We start from the raw sequence: 20,724 nt of genomic DNA, 5'->3' as shown, positions 1-20,724 counted from the left end.
AACATGGATAAGTTTTGACATGCCTTGACATTTGTGCTTTTTTCAGTTGCTTAAAAACATATTAATGGCTAAAGTCTGATAATACTGTATTCAGCACAAAAAGCTTTCTATTTCACATAAATGCTGTTATTTTCTATTCATCAAAGAATCCTGAAAAAAAATTGTACACAACTCACAAATTCAGCTTTACATCACAGGAATAAATGGTGTTTTAATATATATAAAACTTGCCTCTGGTGTTTATTATTTTCATTGATCGCAGAATTACTGTATGCATAGCAGATATGATCACATTAGGGATAATTAGCTTAAAAAGTAGATATTTTAAGCTTTCTTTAGACATATGTTTCATGTTTGTGTGATAAGTATTCGCTGAGTTTCAGTTCATTTTTGATGGTTAAAGCCCACCCTGTTTATTTTCTTTATTTGACAAAAGCACAAGGTTTTGTTGTTATTGTGAGTGTATACAAATAAAAGTAGACCCTTTATAGTTTCTAATGATGTCAAAAATGACTGAGTATTTTAAGCTGTTTCCGCTGTTATGAGGAAAAAAGCAGGATGCACTGGCGCGTCCCTCGACCCCAGAGGGTTAAGAGAGAGAGAGAGATAAAGACAAAACACACGCTCTACATACACAAATAATACAGCCGAGAAGGCAATCACAATGGGGACATATTTCTCTTTTCTATTTCCTGGAAAAGAGTACTAGCTGCAGAAAAAACTGCTGACACTTAACAACATTGATAACAGCTAAAAATAAATACATTCAAAATAACACATTCCAGCACCGGATCGGTAATCAAAACATACACAGATCAGAAACCGAAAATCCAACTCAAGAACTGGATGTTTAACACATGAAATAAGAAATATAATCTAAAGAACGTAGTTACACACACTTCAGTTAGCGTTACGTGAGAAAACAAAACTTGTTCCCCAATTTCTGATTAGGTGGGCCTACATGATACGTTTTTAGACACGTATCCAAACCATAATCCATACCAACAAAAGACAATAGTTTATTTAACCTTACCTGATATGAAGTGTGCGCTGCAAATGTAGCCGACACTGTGCTGGTTTGTATTGGTCACCTCCAGTTTTACCTTTGTTGTGCCTCCAGCTAATGCCGTGACGTAATTGTGACATCGGCACTAAAAGGGTTTATACATACAGTACGAAACAGGGATCCCTTAGACAGGACACCAAAAATCTTTTATTTTGGGAATCATTCATGAAGCTTGGATACCCTCTATTAGACATTTCTTGTAATTGCCACTGATTACATATACACAATATAAAATAGTTTTCTATTATTTTTACATTTCAGTTGATTTTATTTATATAAAAATTAAGACTTTGTGTTTTTTTATGTTTTTTAACAATAGACTTTAAAAACCAGGCTTGCCAAATACCTCAAAACATGTGAATATGCACAAAATGGAATGATGACATTTAATGCATTGCCATGGCAACAGTATTTAAGATATCAAGAATCCCTTCAGAATTTTAAATCTGTAATTTCTTGACATTAATAAAAAAAGTTTTTTGAAACAATTCAGGTTAACATAATATGAATATGTCAATGTCTGTTAAAAGTGACCCACAGTAGTTACATCAGTATGGAGCCCCCGAAGTGACCTGTGCAAAAAAAATTAAATCTAAGAGACTTTCGCGTGCGCACAAGAAACTATCGCGTGCGCACGAGATACTTTCGTGTGCGCACGCGTTACAGTTTCCGGTGTGTGTATAGCTCTTTTCCGATTGCGTCATTGCCATCATTCATTTACTCAAAGATACTGAGAGCATGGATGTGCATGAATTTATAGAGATATATTTTAAACTTGGCCTTCAATACAAAGACATTACTGTCTATGACATTTGTAAAACTGTCATGGCTGAGACACGCTTTGTTCTTCCAAAGGACACTAATCAAGCAATAGACTTGTACTTGCATTTAACACGAGAACTACCGGAATTCTATAACTACTAGAATGGCCATAGCGGTCATTCTGACCGTTCATACTAGACTGTACCAAATGTCATGTCATATTTACATTCGAAACTTCTATTGAGGTTTTAGAATGAAGCTTCTAATGTCTGTCGTCATATTTTATGGCGTCATCACCCTAAAAATGTATTGAATAAAATAGAATAATATGGATCAAATGGAGCGCTAAACATAATTCGATCTTTTTTTGTAATATATAATAGTGCTAGACTATACAAATACATTGGCCTATATATATTATATATTAGCTGCTAGACTGCCCCGGAAGGTGCGTGCCTCGCTTTGTGTACAGCAAGTTTTTTCACCACAGTGAAAATGGTTTTGAAAGTCTAAACGCCAACAAACTTGGATGAATATTTCGTTAGATAAAAACATGTTATGAATTTTGGAAATTATTACATCTATCCTTTTTCAAAACATGTTGACTTTTGGACTTTACAACGCTCTGGAGTTATTGCAAATTGGAAACAATCCTATGCAGCCACCACTGGAATCAAAATCCATGAATAAATGAATCTGTTATATTAATAATAAACACCAGGACACGAAATTTTAATTCTAATGAATGTGAAAATGTATTAGTTCATCGACAACCACAGAACTTGCTATTGTAGCTAATTACAGATACAAATTTGATAATTTATATTAAATTATTTTTTAACACCGGGGTTACACCTCTTCTCATTACGAAAAGTGCTCTAGGATTTGTAATGACTACAGAGAGTCAGGACCTCGGTTTAATGTCGAATCCGAAGGACGGTGCCTTTTTTACAGTATTGTGTCCCCACATCAGGGCCGCCAAAGCCTTTATGGGGCCTAAGCAGAATTTGATTTGGGGGCCCCTCGGTGTCGCCAATATGATTGAATATTGTCAATGCTTGATTATTCGCACACTATAAATCTAACACACCCCTTATCAATTGTATTAGTTGTGCTGTGTTGCTTACAACATACCAATGTCTGCCTGGCATGATTTTACCCTTCTACGGTTTTAATTGTAATAGTAGCACACCTATATTTACCCAATCTTGTTATCCCTCTGTAACCAGTTTTGTGGACTTCCTAGAGAACAATTTGCAGCAGAAGCTGTAGACTGCATCATTTCTTTTTGAATAAGTGAGCCAGCTCCACTTACATTATTTCCCCATTAATTTATTTTCTGTAGATGTAGTGGTAGTGGAACCTTCGGCCATCAGGTTTTTCAGGGAATGTGAAGTTTTCCTTTATAGGCAGTGGTCCTCTGCTTACCAGATCAGTCCTTTCTGAGTCGGACAGGATAGATGACCACTCAGCTGGATCTACTGGAGGAGCTGCTGATCCATGGTGTAGGCTGGAAGTTGCTAAGGGGGTAGATTGGACATCGATCCCAATGACCACAGAAGTAGAAGGACCTATAAGGAAATTACATTAATAATTATAATTAGAAATATATATTCTACAATAACTGAGCAAATACAAAGGCTGAATAAAATAAATCCAATTTTATTTTTGATTATTTTAATGGTATCAGTAAATATCATGTTCAGTCGAGGCTTTATTCATATTCAATTTAGCCACAGTACTGAATTAAGATATATTGTTGTGGTTATTTTAATGTATTTGCTAAAATATGCTGACCCGGCAGGAGTGCCTGTTTGTAGCTACAGACACCATCCTTCCATGCGCCACAAAATACCTCTAATGTCGTATTCTTCCAATTGCACTCCATTTTCCGAGCTGCTCTCTTGAGAGCATGAGTGTGATCATTGTACCATGGTGCGGGGCTTTTTTTTTATTTTTTATTTTTTAATTGAAGGGGTGGCGACACTATCAAGAGTGCTAGAGAATATTGTGTTTATATTGTCTGATATTACTTCAAGTTCTTCTAAACTTTTAGGCTTTCTGAGTATATGAGATAAATCTGTTATTATTATTTTAGTGGTCAAAAGAATAGTTCTGCCTAAACAATAGCATGGTGTAGATTGAGTGACACTAGCTGATCGCAGCATACATGAGACGAGGTTACGATCTGATGTTATCGCTCTGAAACATAATTTCTATAGATAAAAATGCACACACCTATTTAATATTAGTGTATGCATTAACATAAAGTGTTGTGTTGATATATCCAACTGCAGCCAATCTGAGCGGAGCTCCAGTGGCGCAATCGGTTAGCGCGCGGTACTTATATAGCAGTACAATGCAGAGCAATGCCGAGGTTGTGAGTTCGAGCCTCACCTGGAGCAGTGTTTTTGCAAACCGATGCAAAATAATGAGTCAAGGCAATTTTCAAGGTGAAAATGGTCAACTATTGTTGACTTGTACTGTAATATAGTGGAATATGAATAAGTGGGGAGTCTAATGATTGTGAAATGATTTGCACTTGTGCTTATGAGAATTGTATAATATTATATACTTATAATTTAATAAATTACGAATAAACTAGTCTAGATTAAGGCTTTTTACTATGTAGTATGTGCGGGGTTCCCCTCCGTATTTGCTAACATTTCCATAGATTTCCAAACAGGCATTGTGATGTTAGGTGTTCAGTGTAATTCACTGCAGTACCTCCCACTAACAGCAGGTGGCGCGCTACGATAATCTTAAAGGCCTTTTTTTTTTTTTACAGCGTTATACAGCTAGAACATGAACATAATTTCCCTCTCATTAGCTTTCCTGGATGTTGTAATACGATTTCATATAATAAGCCAACTGTCATTAAATATTTTTTTTTAAGTGTATTTATTTTAATTATTTTACTTAAGTAAATTACAGTATTGAAAGTCTAAATCAGATTTGAGAGCAGTGATTTAAAATCAGTCATGTCATTGCATGTTTGGACTCTTTGCCTTTTTTCATTTTAAAGAATATTGGTTTACATATTATTTTAAAACTTGAAGTTTTTAGGCAATTTATATATGCAGTCTGTTAACAGAAAATGAAGAACTCCCATGCATACATGCATTGTGACTTATCAAACACAAAATCAGTTACAGATAGTTTATTATTTACATTTTTTATAAAAATCTTATCATATTTTCTTACCATTAGAGAAACTGTGACTTTAACCATGAAAACACTGCAAGTTTCATTGTAAGTCTAAATACTTGACCAATAATGTTTATCATTTCCTCATTCCTTACTTCATGGTAGTTTTTTTTTTTCTCTGAATCAGAATATTTACCCTCAAATCTATTTATTTATTTATTTATTTTTGTTTTACCCTCTGGGGCTTTTCTGGGTAAGATGTTGTCAAGACAAATGGTGTTAAATGTGTCAGATTTACTTCATTCCACACTTGTTCTTGACATTATGGATAAGATCTTTGGTCTGACAATAACATTTATGTTGGAGAGAATCAACAACATATTCATAATGCCTACACCTGGGCTCTGAGCCAGATATGATCTGATTTCTTAAGAGAGGCAATGTTGAACCAACGTTGCAATAGCATCTTTCTGTAGGAAGATTCTTACTCAGTTGACTGGGTATGCAATTTGAACTCTGATTTGGGCATTTGTGATTAGAGAAATAGATAATGAGATTCAAACGCAACTGGTGCCAGTGAGTAAGTGCCTCTCAAGCTTTCTTGAGGTGCAGCTCAGAGGAGATCCTGCTATATGCATCAAATAAGACCCCCCGTGAGAGAATGAGTCAGCAAATCTAGTCTGGAGAGGCAGCCGCAGACAGTTGACCATAAACCTCTCTTTAACTAACTCCCCCCAGCCACACATCCATCAACACACACCCACTCATGCGAAAACATATACACTCCCCACACACAACCTCAGATTTGGTATCATGACAATGAAATTACTATAATTCATACTGTTATCTTGGAAAGGACAGAACCGAGCTGATGCCTAATGACATTGAGGGATTTAGCCTCCTTTTGTTTTAGTGGCCAACTAAGCAGCGCTAGAGGCCAGAAACAATTAGCATGAGATCAGTTGAAAATAAGGTCAACACAGGGAAAGCAGCATTACTTTGGCTTCACAGAGGAGACATCACATTGAGACGTACAGCTTGGTCAGTGTGATGAACTCCCTCTCTGGAATGAGCAGTGGATGCAATTCACTGGTGAGCTTTTTCCATGCATTTTAGTTTTGCAGTTTATCAGGACGGGCTGTAACAGAACTTTTTTACACCAGAAGAAAGATCGTTCTTCATTAGAGGTCATTCAACTGTATAAAATATATTTTTTTTAGGCTATTAGGCATGAAAAAGTTACATTTAATGTAATAAAGCACTGATCATTTGATCTTAATGACACTCATGTCCATTATAAACAATTATAAAAGAATAGTTTCTGTTCTAGTTTATTTTAAGCAACACAGAAAATCAAAGGTTGAATTACTGCCCATCTAACAAACCTATGTTCTAAAAATGTTTCTCCAACATTGCATTTTGGTTGTGCATGTAAATGTTCAGTTTTCTTAGACCACATCCACACAAATCCTTTTTTTGTTTGAAAACTCTGTTTTCCAAAGTACGTGGTAATGGACAGTGTTTTCGGTGGAGGAAAATGCTGTTTTAGTGTGGATGAGGGCCCTTAGAAAAATTGAGAGTTCACTGCAAACTTGCTGCAAATTGGCCATCATTATCAAAGGTTTTCTGAAGGTTCGCCACTACCGGTGAAGAGCTGCAAACGTCTGGCAATCACAAGCTAATTTTTATGTGACAATAACGAGCAGCTAATTTGCGGCAAGTTTGCGTCTAGTTTAGATATTTTTGTAAAGGTGTAAATGTAGCAAAATGAATGCATTTTCAAACGTGGCTATGGCCTTAGTATAAGTGGAACATTATTGAAACATCTTAAATGACTGTAATTTGGATTAACAACATACCAGTCTAGGAACGTTAATTTCTAATATTCTAATATTCATTGTGTGGTTAAAATGTGTATACTGCTATACCTAAGGTGCATCTCTGACTCTGGGACGGATTACCGACCGGGCCAATGGGGCCAGTGCCCAGGGGGCCTTGACTACCAGGGGGTGCCCTGGGCTTTAAGGCAGCATGATCAAGTTTGCTGACCCCCCGCATGAAAACCCTTTTGTGCAAGAACAACGAACCCCCAACCCCCCCCCCCCCCCCCAAGTCAAAATCTGTCCCTGCCCAAACTGCACACCTCTGCACTATTCTACACCATTTTGTAGTATAAGTAGTGCAAGTAGTATGTTAACACTGAAAATGCAGCAAAAAGAAGTATACTTTAATTGTCCGGATGATGCACTTTTTCAGCTGTCAAAACGGAGTGCGAAATGTTGGAACCTTCATGTACTCAACGCACACTTGCTTACATAGCGGAAGGGGCGGAGTTACCTGGCTGCACTGTTGGTTTGACAAAAGAGCTGTAAATAATGGAGAATGTAACAGCTAGTGAAACTTCACTGGATTCAGCAATTTACAAATGTGAGTTGAATGCTTTACCATCACAAGCTGTGTGAATATGTACATTTTTAAGATGTGTGTTGAACTGAGTTTGGCAAATGCGCTAGAGCTTGCGGCAACACATCACGTGTGCTTGAAGCGTAACTTCCATCGTGTTAAATGGTGAATGCTTCCATGTACTAAAAAAATGTTAAGCGTTCCATTTGGGATGATACCACACTGAAAATGCACACACTACATGGCTGAGTGCACTGTATATTTTGTAAGTGCATAGTGTATAGTGTGCCGTTTGGGACACAGCTCTAGACTATGACATCCACGTTATTTGAACAATAGGAACGATTATTGTGGAAATTTTGAAGAATAAAATTACAATGATGTTTCCTTAACATAGCCCTCAGACCAGTGTAAGTAGTCTTCTTTGCTACCATCTTAAAAAATAAAATGTTTAAAGGATGTTTAAACAATGTTCATCTAAGGCTATGTTAACACATGCAGAAAAAAATCTGATTTGTTTGGGCTCAAAAAATCTGACTCTAATCTGTTGAGTTGTTTGTAGTCTGAACAAGACAAAAACACATAAAATCAGATTTTGACAAGTCTTATTTAAACAACTTTCGTAGGTGGTTTGGAATATGATTAAAATCAGATTTTTGTTAATGTGTCTTAGTCTGAACGGTCAGATCGAATTTCATGTTTTATTTTAATTTTTAATTTTTTTTGTTTTTCCTCCAGTATTCCTTGTATACGATGGGTTGTTATGTCTCATTTTGGCATGAATTATGCAGGGCACTTAGAAGGGAAGACAATAGTGCTTTTCTGGTTGTAGTCCACAAACCCGGAAGAGTTTTCGCCATGGGTTCCCTCTCTAATTTCCTGGTTAATTGGTTTTTATAATGGCAGTTTGTGATTTATACTGTATGTAAAATACAGTCTATGAATGTGGACGTTTTGTTCTACAACATAAATTACACACAGTCATACCTCAAACATGAATTTTGAAGACTTTTTGAAGCATACTACTTTTTACAAAAACACATGATGGCTTAAAAATATAAGTATGAGGTATGAAAGTGTGTAATTTATGTTGTGAATCAAAACGTCTATGTATCTTTATGTAATTTTTACCACAGACCTTATTTTACTCATAAATCCAAAACTCTAGGAAATTCTCGAGTGAACCCATGGAGAATTAGTCTTCTGGGTCTGCCAACAAATTTAAGTCATGGCTGAACAGCCCCATAAATGATGGCCAGTCTGTTAAAAGTTTTTTTCAATAAAAATTATTTAAAAAGTGAATTAAAAATGACAATTTTATTACACCTTTCTGCCCTCCAACATGATCACAATAGGAGGTAAAGTCTCAGAGGGTAATAGGACCTAAGGATGATTTCTTCTGAATGTAACGCACACATATGTCATGCATGTTATAGGGCAGCCAAAGCAGAGCAAACGTATTTTAAAAAATACAGACATTGGCTTTACCCACCCAAAGAGATATGCTATGGTACGGTTACACAATCTGACTACGAGCCACCACAACGCGATAATGTATTGAATGCCTCACTTGAATACCGGACGCTTGAACATTTTGGTCATTTCAAGGACAATACAGTAGCCGTCTCATATGGGATATCGTAATTTCAGCCACAAATAAGGAACGTACTGACCAAAACGGGACAGTTGTAAACCCTAGCAGCAACAAACAATGTATATGCCACCTCTGCTGTTTTTTCAACTATTGTCATTGATGAATGTGTTAATATTTGGATACTGCCCTCATGAAAAACATAAACAATGTCAAAGCACCCATTGCTAAACTGTCACGCATGGTGAACATACACAAGGCTATTGTGGATGTGCTAGCAAAAGCCACTATTTGATCAGTCTAAAAAAAATCGTGTTTGAGAAAAAAAGTTTTTGAAAAAGTTAACGTTTCTTAAAGTAATTTTAACGTTGTGAGAACCCTTATCAATACTAATAATATTATGAGAATATGTAATAAGTTTATGTATTAAGTATATGTAATTCTTTATGTATACGTTTTTGCTGTTTAATAAGGTTTTACACATGAAGACATGAATAGATTTTTTTAAATATGTTGAAAATGATGTACACTCACAACAGTTGAAGAATCCAGTCATATCAGAAACCTAATAAAAGCTGTTTAATTTTACATGGAGCGGGTCGCCCCCTTATGGACTCTGCCATGTTGACAGCAAATGACAACCTGTTCCATGCAATTGACAGAGTTACTACCACTAATAATGACATTAATAATAACATACAGACAAATAATAACAACTTTCAGCTAATTCTCAAACACAAAAGCACATGTAAACAAAACAATTAGACCAAACAATATGACAACAAACGTACTTACTTCAGACAACAACAGAGCACAAGTCTACAGTATAGTCCAGAGTGATGGTATGATATTGATTAAAAGGAATGTGATCCACCAGACAGTCCGAACAGAATGAGTGCAAAGTTAAAGATAAAATGCCCAAACAAGAGGTCCCTGGTCATAAAACAAATGGCTACTACCTGCGGTTCTCACAGCGGCACAACATCAATCGGCAAGCAAGAGCACAAGGAGTTGTTCAGCCGGAGCAGAGAACTCACAAGCGGCACAGTCACAGTCCAGAAATATTCATTCAGATTAAATTAATACAATAATTTTCATTATATGGATTGTGTATTATGAGATGATAAAAAGACAAAAAGTAACAAAACAAGAAGATAAACAAACATATTTGGTGTAAAGTGGCAGCAATTAGTAAACAAACTTCCAGTACCCAGGACGATGGGTGTCAGTATAGTGTTCAAAACCACAAGTATCATTGGGACTGATGGGATGAGAAAGAGCCAGCTAATATCTTAGTGCACCTTTAACACAATTTTAAGATGTATATCACATTTATACAACATTTACATTATTACAAATATTTCTGGAATGTTTACTGTCAGATGGGTACAGTGTCTTCTTTTTAGACTATCAAACCAAACAAGGACAATAAGTAACCTGTTACCCTGTTATCTAGATAATAGACACAGACAGCTCTACGTAAGGCACTGCAGGCATATTTCTAAAAAAAAACAAACAAAAAAAAAAACAGTTCTTTGCCCATACAAGTCCCATGTCAGTGGAAAGTCAGCAGAATCTGTCATCACCCTATTCTGGCTGCACTTGCGGTGTGTCCTGTTGAAGCATATACCAACTAGTTGTAGGAACATTGAAGAGGCCAAAGACACAGTCATCAACACAATGCACTTTACTGTCCAAACATTGGCAGGAATGTTTTACGCTTTCTTTCTTTGACCACAAATTTCATTTGTAAAACACCTGCCTAACATGGCTGTTTGAACAGGTCTTTTTTTTTTTTTGGTGAACAGTTGCTGCTTTACAATTATAAATTGTAGAGTAAGGCACCTTGTATTCTTTGCTTGTGATTTTGTTGGTTTGCTATATATCATATACAGAAAAAAAAAATAAATAGTTTGAGATGGAGTATTGCATGTCACACTGCAGAACATGTACATTTCCCAAAAGAATGCACGGGTCAACTCATTTTCTTCTGGATAGTCACTGTTGATTTGGGTGTATTAGAAATAATTGTTTTTAAAAATACCAAATGTTACTTGAAAGTTCTGCTGAAATATAAGTATATTTAAGCTGCATACAAACTTTTCCAGAGCAGGGCTTTACTGCCTTATCTCTTAACTCAATTTCACTGTAACGACTGCTTATCTAACAGAAAATCTTTTGAAATCTTTAAACTTGATATGCTTCAGACACAAGGTGCTAGTCAGGTGTAAGTTAGACAATGAAGGTGAAGGGGTTGGATCCATATGCAGAGTATTTTAGTACCAAAACAGTAAATCTAAAGACAGAGACATAATCCAAATACAGAGCAAATGGTCATAACACCAAGCAACAGTCCAAAGGAAGTGCAAACAAATCCAATACATGAGACAAGAGCTAATTCCATGGCAACAGGCAGAAATAATCCACAACCAGTAGAATATTGAGTAAAAGAAGAAATCGCACAGAAATTGACTACGATTTATTGACTACGGTGTGGTTTTGTGCACAGACATTTCTTTTTGCATGGACAAATAATACTGCTATAGCTGTTACTAACTTTAAAACTAGTGGGTTGATGTCTTGTGTCGAAAATCCAGTGATACTGGTAGTGACGATTCTCTCTGACCAATCAGTGATCTGCAGGGTTTTGACATCACATTTAGTATTGGCTCAGCTCACTTGGAACCTCGACTGAGGTGGTACTAAAAAAGTACCAGTTACCAGGTACTATCCACAGTGGAAAACCCCCAAAAAGCAAGCAGAGTCAAGTCGAGTTTTACCGTGCAGTGGAAAAGCCCCATTAGAATAGCCGAGGTGGCTGTGGCTCAGGTGGTAGAGCAAGCAATTCCTGGCCCACACAACTCCACATGAAAGGCACTGTAACCCCAATTACTCCCAATGGCAGGCTAGCACCTTTGTGCCATTGGTGTATAAATGTGAGTGTGTGTGTGTGAATGGGTGAATGGGACACAGTGTAAAGCGCTTTGGTAACCTCTAAGGTTTTAACATTTAACATTAATGTTTAGGTGGTAACAAAAGGCTTTCCACACTCTGGAAATTAATTGTGGTCCTCAGTCTGATACAATGTCATCCACACAAACAAAGGGCATAATTAAAAATGGTTTCATCAGTCTCCAAGGTGGAAGGCAGTTTCGTCAAGGGAATTAAGCGGCAAGCGTTAGAGAAAACCGATCCACCACCACCAGAATAGCTGTTACCTTGAGAGGGGGTGTCCATGAGGAAACACATTGCAATGTGCAACCAAGGGCATTTGGGAATGGGCAGTGGTTCCAACTGGTATGGCCAGGCCATGAGGATGCATGCCCGGCGCTGAGTTACCCAATCAGCGAGAGAGACAAAGGTGGAGCCAGGGACGCCAGGGAGAGAGAGAGACATATCCACAGGCAGCAATGTATGTGTAGTTTACAGTATGTTGTGATGTTATGCTTTCAGTATGTTTTCAAAAACCAGCTTTACACCCTCAAGTGGCGTCTGTTCACAAATCTTCCAGATTTGAAGACCCGCAGAGATGTGCAGTTTGGGCAGGGCTTTCATTCCTGCAGGAGAGCGTTTTAAGGGAGGCTGTCCCCCTTCACCTTGAAGGTGTATGTTGCTGCTATCGCAGGCCACCACAACGCATTTGTCTGCTTTGGGGGAAAGCGGAAAGGGAACGGTGTCTCCAAACAGAGGCTTTCCCACTGGGTAGTGGACGCCATTTCATTGGCCTATCACACCCAGGCCGTGCCCCCACCCCTTGCGGGTCCGAGCTCACTCAACAAGGAGTGTTGTGTCCACGTGGGGACTGGCCAGGGGGACCTCTCTGGCAGACATATGTAGAGCAGCGGGTTGGGCAACACCCAATACCTTTGCGAGATTTTACAGTCTCAGGGTTGAGTCAGTATCATCCCTTGTTTTCTCAGGTCCAAGCCTGTAGAACTTGGTAACACGCTGATGGGCTGGCCGGGTGAATCGCTTGCATATTGCGTCTTTTCCCTTGGTTGAGGTAAAATTGTGTTTTTTTCTCCCAGGAGATCCCCCTCCTCAGATCCCTGGATGATTCCTCCCTAGCCCTTGTGGGTCCACAGTTCAGCAGAGGAACTCACCGACCCAATACACTGCAGGTACTTAATTTACCCTATACTGGAATAGGTGTTCCACAGGTTAAGGACTCCTACGCAGACTCCCCCTGTTAGTATTATCCGCGGTACGGTCCCCTTACAAAAGTGGACCCGTGTTTTCCTTAGGCAGTCCCCGGCTGCCCTCCGGTTGCAGTGTTGTAGCAACTCCCCCCTCCTTGAGGCTGGATCTACCACCGCATCACTTTCCACATGCCGCCTAAAAACCCATGTAACGTAGTCACCACTCTTACCTCCCCTTCCGGGCAGGTGTGGTCTCCGCAGGGTCTTTTCCCCCTGAAAGAATAGAAAACTGGGTAAGACCCTCTTCCCTTGATGCATGTAATTGCCTCGGCTGTTTATTGCTCTATGCAAGAAACATAGAGAGAAAAGAGGTCCAGCCAGGCTCGGCCCATTCCCAGATTGGCAAGTGCCACCTTGTTCCCCTGTCTAGGGTAACCAGAAGGATTCTGACAACTTCTTTGGGGCATTGGGGAAGGGTACGTGCAGTCTGACACAGCTGGTCGCCTGTGCACGTAAAATACCTGCCCGCTCCTGTGTCAGCAGAACACGTACACGGCTCAGCGCATGGCATGATTTAAATTGGACCATTAGTGTCGCTTCTCCGACACAACGTCGAGAGAGCGACAGATGGGGAACGTCTTGGTTACAGATGTAACCTCCGTTCCCTGATGGAGGGAATGAGACGTTGTGTCCTCCCGGCCACGTCGCTGAGCCGAGCCACTGTAGTGGCCGGACCATTTCCGGCTCCTCAGAAAAATCCTGAATGAACTCATAGTATTTCCTCGCCTTTATACCCATATGTCTGGGGGCGGGGTATGCAAATACTATCTGCCAACTTCTCATTGGCCTTTATTCATAGATCAGAGGCATATTCGGCGCTCAAGAGAGACCCCTAGTGTCGCTTCTCTGACACAACGTCTCATTCCCTCCATCAGGGAACGGAGGTTACATCCGTAACTTAGACGTTTTACTGAGGAACTGAAAAAATAAATAAAAAAACTACTACACTACATCAGAATTTGACATTTTAGAAGAACTAATTTCCTTCACAGAATGATGAGATTTACAGAACTCCAACTGAAACTCATTCACACTCCCCCAAGTTTAGATGATATTCAGAGCACTCTTACAGTAGAAAAATAAATGATCACAAATGCCTTTACTGAGCCGTCACAAAGATAGCCTCTTTGGCATTCCTGATATGTACTGCTAATATTTATATTCCTGTAGCCTAGCTTCTGTGTTTAAGTCATTTGAAATTCATGGTCATTCTGTCTGAAAATTCCTCATATGCTGTTTTTTGTCTAAAAGTCACGTGGAATGTTTATGACTTGCTAATACTTGTGTACACTGAGGCCCTTTACCGATAAAAATGTATTGTGCAATTTCCTTGTGTCCTCCTTCCTCTCTCTACCCCATCCAGAGCCAGCATATAAACAAAAGCCTCCTGACCACATCCACTAGACCAGGGGTTCTCAACCTTTTGCAAGCTGGGCCCCCCCAAAGCTGGTTCATTGCAGTTGGGGCCCCAGTGCCCCCCGCCCCGCCCCATGATTTATTGTTGTTATTATTATTATTATTATTATTATAATTGGCAGTAGCACCAGACTTCTAATGTGAGCTTGCAGGCATTATTATTATTATTATTATGTGTAGTAGTAGGCCTATCATCATTACTAGGCTATTGCTATATAATTATATGAGGTTACATGCTTTATTGTTGTTATTATTATTATTATTATTATTATTATCATCATCAGTAGGCCTATTTTCATTACTAGGCTATTGCTATAATTGGGAATTGGCACCAGACCTCTGATATTAATTTATGCTTTATTATTGTTATTATTGCTAGGCCTAATAGTAGGCATCAACTGCATTTTTTACAGAAGCTTGCTGGTAGGTGATGTTAATGTGAGACCTGAGCCTGCTTTGCCTTGCAAAGATCCTCAATTCTTGGCTCAATGTTTGATAAACATAGCCTCAAATCATCCTCGATTTGTGCACGATTGTGGTATTTCGTTTTGAATGCAGTCATTTTTGAGAATCCTGCCTCACACAAATATGTCGACGCGAAAGGAAGGAGAATCTTCAAGGCGACGTCACAGAGTTCAGGGTATTCCTGCATCAATGCTGCCCAGAATGACGAAAGAGGGCAGGAGCTAAAGAGTTCCTTCAGTCTACTGTCACTCTTCAGCTCAATAAGCTGTTCCTGCATATCAATTGATAGCTCGTTTGCTGTGCACACAAACGGATCTCGAACCCACGCAAAAGAGCGATAATCCTCTTTAAAGTACGTCGCAAATTGTTTTCTCATTGCTGACAGGTGCTCAGACGCTGATTGAAATAGGGCGGAGAAATCGTGTGACGTGCCTGCATCAGTGATAAAGTCTGCAAGGCTGGGGAACATGTCGCAGTTCCCTCGACTGATGCGGCCATGCCAGAGGTCTAGTTTTTGTGTGAAGGCGTGCACTTTGTCTGCAAGGAGCAAAATATGAGTTTCGTGGCCTTGCAAAGACAGGTTGAAATCAAACAAATGAGCGCCGTTTTCTAAAGTCTATGAGCGCAGCACACACAAATAAACTAAATTGACATACTGCAGTTAAATTTCAAAATGTGGTGTTTTTATATTTATAACATTTGAATACAGTTCAGCAACATACATCACACGACCTGACGACCAAGAGAGCTGACAATTGACCATCACTTAATTTACCATCACCTCACGATTGAAAATGTGACACTGATTTCATATGACAGTTCAACAAACAAGTTAATAATATTAAGTCACTTACATTTTAGACGAAATAATGACTGTTTTGGTCTATTTTAGCAGCGAAAATAGATCCGATGAATCCAAACAAAGATCACAGATAGCCATAGCGCATCTCACAGCAATACTCAATCGTGTTTTGAATGATTCAGTGTTGTGAACGAATCGGTTGAGTCAAAGATTCAATGACCCATTCACAAACATCTGTCTCATTCTTGATGAATCGGCCGTTTGAACGAATCGTTTGAATGAACGACTCAATGACTCGCTTAATGAAACCGCTTATGCTTATCACCTGCATTTGCGCTCACTATCGACAAACTACGGAAGAGGATTAGGGCCAAGCAATAATAAAAAAATAAAACCATCTCGAGATTAAAGTCATTATAATCGATCTGAGATTAAACTTCGAGATTAAATTTATCGAGAAAAAAGTTCGAGAAATACAATCTTGAGAATAAACTCATTAAATATCGAGAATAAAGTCATTATAATGCGAGATTAAACTCGTTAAATTTCGAGAAAAAAGTCGAAATACAATCTTGAGAATAAACTCATTAAATATCGAGAATAAAGTCATTATAATGCGAGATTAAACTTAACGAGTTTTTTCTCGAAACACAACGACTTTATTCTCGATATTTAATGAGTTTATTCTCAAGATTGTATTTCGACTTTTTTCTCGAAATTTAACGAGTTTAATCTCGCATTATAATGAGTTTAATCTCGAAATATAATGAGTTTAATCTCGCATTATAATGACTTTAATCTCGAGATGGCTTTATTTTTTTTATTATTGCTTGGCCCTAATCCTCTTCCGTAATACACCAATCAAATTTGTTCAAAACTTTTTTTTTTTAAATCAGTCCAAACACTTTAAAATTTTTATTCAGGAGTTATGTATATACAAAACTATAACTTTTTATGACAGTAGTTTAGTGATAAAAAAAAATGTGCCCAAAAAATGTTTTTTTTTTTCAGTTTATTTTCCCTTCCATCGTAGCCTACTCGCACCCCCCCCGGGAGAGTGTCCGCGCCCCACCGGTTGAGAACCACTGCTCTAGACCAAGTGCTCAACTTGATACATGTCATGAATAAAACGTGGTCATTGGAGGTGCTGTGTTTGATTTATGGACATTCAGGGCACCCAGCAATTGGGATGTGTTTTTTCAAGAGAACATCCTTGCAAAGATTTCTCTTAATCTAAAGCATGATATGAACGTTTTAAAATGCATTTGAAAGGCATATTGTACCTTCTCAAAGCCTACAACAGCATTTTCCTTAATATGCAACTAATACAACTTGTTCACATGCACAATCAACATGATGCTTTCAAAAGCACTTGTGCCCTGAAATCAATCCCATTCTGGCCAAATACTGGCAAGCGTCATCCCCCATTAGACAGGATTTGCATCTGTTCACATGTGATTACCTCTTCCTCTTGTGCTACTGATAGCGTTTTGTGTGAGAAACCTCAGAGACTATTTTGATAATCGATTAATCTAACAATTATTAGAACGATTTTTCAACGATTATTGCAACGATTAAAATTAAAAGGTTGTATTAAACGTGCTTACCAACAATAAAGAGGAAAAAACATCATCTTTTAAAAATACCTCTAAATGACATTCACTGTATTAAAGGGAAAATATAATTTTTAGTAAGTATAATTCAGTAAAGAAATTCCCTGCAAAAAATCCTATTGCTATCAAGTATTTTTGTCTTGTTTTCCATGTATTATCTAAAAATACTTAAAACAAGATACATTTACTTGAAAAGCAACTAATAAGATATTTAAACTTGCTTTAAGAGGATTTATCATAAATACAAGTGTATTTTGTATATACATGATATTTTTCACTTGGTTATACTTCTGTGAGTGCAGTAAAGACAAAATATACTTATATTTGAGATCTATTCTCTAAAAGCAAGTCTAAGTATCTTATATGCTGCTTCTCAGGTGAATGCATCTTTTTTTAAGGGAATTTTAGATATTTTAAAATATTTGTATTTTTAATATTATATTCTACATTCTAAGATAACAGTTTTTTCTTCTGCATTATAGTTCCTAAAATAAATGTACATTGTTTTAAATTAGTTTTAGATATTTTTATTGGAAAAAAATCCAAAACAAAAACAAATCAAAAACATATTTTATTGCTGTGTATAATGACGCGAAGCCTATTCATCAAAATCAGTTGGGTTAAAAATAACCCAGCACATAGACCAATGGTGGGTTGATATAGTACTGACCCATTGTTGGGTTATTTTAACCCAAAGCATTAGTAGCAAGTTTTTTGGGTTATTAAATATCAAATTTGTTGGGTTTTATTTTGGGGGTGGGGGAAAAATGTTGCTTTAACCATCCTAGTATTATTGGTACTATTATTATTGTTGACATTATTATTATTATTATTGCTGTGTAAATAAATGATAATGCTTTCAAAATTATAAAGTTACAAATATCTTGAAAATGCTTTATTTACATTAAATTAAGTGTTGCAAACATTTTCATTAATTAAGTAAACGGTTATATTGTGTTATCAATTTACTTTTTTATCATTAAGTTACTTACAATCATGTTTCAATTTACAAGAACCACCACAAATAAATAATTCATTCAAGTAGGCAATGGTGTAACGTTGCTGGCAAGGATGAAGACGATGACGATGGAGTAACAAACCCAAGTGCAGTTTATTAAACAAAAGTGAGATCCAAAAACCTAACTAGAAACATGAAACATAAACATGACTAAACTAGACTTGACACAAACAAAACATGACTTGACTAAATCTTGGCTTGGCTTGGCTTGGCTCAAACAAAACAACAATAAAGTTACATTAACAATATTCCACAAAGGACAATGGCAAACATGAGGGCTAAAATACATTGACATGGGTAACAAGTTACAAGACCACCAATGAAAATACAAGATTGAAAACAATATATCAAGACAATGAAACATGAACCAATAACAAGACAAGACTATTAAACAAAGGAACCAATGAGAAAAAAATTATTTGATAATTATCAGATTCCTAAAAGACGCCTGAGGTTAAATCCCTCCTGGCCAAGCCTGTTTCCCTCCAGGGACCTCTCAGTAGTCCTCGCGGGCCTCCAGAGACCTCCATTCGAGCCGCTAGAATCAGTTGGATCAGGGCCCTGTTGATAAACAGGATAATCACATGACTAGACAAGGAAGTGAACAAATTTCAAAATGAAGGATCTGAAGACATGAACAGGACTAACTTTTTAAAATAAAAGACATGAAAAACAGGAACCAACAGAATAAACATGACATATCCTTTCCTCTAAGGGGCGGCTTCAGCATGGCTATGACATGGCCTGGAGCTGACTCTGGTGTGTATGTGACATGGCCTGGAGCTGACTCTGGTGTGTATGTGACATGGCCTGGAGCTGACTCTGGTGTGTATGTGACATGGCCTGGAGCTGACTCTGGTGTAGACAGAGACACTGGATTTACCTCTGTGGTCGGGGGCAAGGACTGAGACTCAGAGACACAATCCCTTCCCCTCCTCCTCCTCCGTGAGGCCGAAGTTGGTGGTGCAGGCTCTGGGACAGACGAGGCTGGCAACGTTGGCTTGTTGGCTGTGGCAGACATGGCCGTTGACTCGTTGGCCATGGCAGGCATGGGCTCATTGGCAATGAAGTGGGAAGCTGGCTTGGTGGCCATGACGTGAAACTCTGGCTCAGCAGCGGCCATGTTGAGGAACTCTGGCTCGTAGTGGATATCTTCATCCAAAGTATAGTTATCAGTATCATACCTTGCCAGAGGAAATGCCTGTAGTAACTGATGGCGGCACCACCACCTCCTGATTACAGGCATGTCAGACTGATTAAAGATGTCAATTGAAAATCTTGAGCATAAAATTGCAATTGTGTTTTCAATCCTTTTATCTGAACAAATAAACAGAAATTGATAAAAACTCACTGCTGAAAAACCAAAGGGCTTCCCAAGGGTCACATACAGGGCGTACTGAAATACAAAATCAAAACCCTGATGTTATATTAACAACTGCAGTGTTTAGCACACACAAGACAATGGTATAGAAATGATATGACCACATGCCAACAAATTGAATATCACACGTCAGTCCCTCCAAGTTGAAGTGGTGCACCCTATTAATTAAGAGTGGAATAAGACCATATTGTACATACAGTGTTTAATGTACTCTGAACTTATTGTATGATGACATTCCACTGCTGATAATAATGGTTTACATGCAAATAAGTTAAAAGCTGTACCTCACAGTCTCTCAGTAAGGATTTAGTCCAAAGGCAAGGTGAAATTTGATTAGAAGATTCTATAATAAAACAATAACACAACACATTTAATTATTATCCAACAATAGATCTTCTGGAGCAGTCACATGTAAGCAGAAAACAAAGTTGATCATATTGTCTTATATCATGGTCAGTCTCAATACTTGATTCTGATTGTCTGGAAGGTGTTGTGCATTAAAACAGTTTACTGCACAGGTAGTTCCAGTCAGTTTGCACACTGACAGTGTCTTCCCAAAATCAATAACAGCTTTAACTTTATTAATTGTGGCAAGACCATGGTATAAGCGGGGTAATCCACTCCTAGGTGTGCATTAAACACTCCTGTTTTCACATCTGTGGGCTTCGCTTAGGGTGGTTCTTCACCTCCATGTCGTGCCAGCAGCACTTCTCTTTCAATTAACCGCGCAAGTAAATGCGCCCGCTTTGCTTCGGTCAGATTGCGCAGATGACTGTCTACATTCCGTGTTTCATTTGTTTCTTTTTGCTTTCAGAACAACACGTGATGTAATAAGTAAAACACCACTATTAATCCTTTGTC

At 38.0% G+C, this 20,724-nt stretch overlaps 1 non-coding gene across 1 annotated transcript; it reads left to right on the top strand.

Annotated features, from left to right (window-relative positions):
* Positions 1-4,139: 4,139 nt before the first annotated feature.
* trnai-uau (transfer RNA isoleucine (anticodon UAU)) lies at positions 4,140-4,233 on the top strand. Its single transcript has 2 exons — positions 4,140-4,177; positions 4,198-4,233. It is a non-coding gene; the product is annotated as a tRNA-Ile (tRNA).
* Positions 4,234-20,724: the final 16,491 nt, after the last annotated feature.

Source organism: Xyrauchen texanus, chromosome 24, assembly GCF_025860055.1.
Source record: "Xyrauchen texanus isolate HMW12.3.18 chromosome 24, RBS_HiC_50CHRs, whole genome shotgun sequence".
In the NCBI taxonomy this organism is placed as follows: Eukaryota; Metazoa; Chordata; class Actinopteri; order Cypriniformes; family Catostomidae; genus Xyrauchen; species Xyrauchen texanus.
The sequence above is the reverse complement of the archived record's forward strand: the minus strand, read 5'-3'. Positions and strand labels throughout refer to the sequence as shown.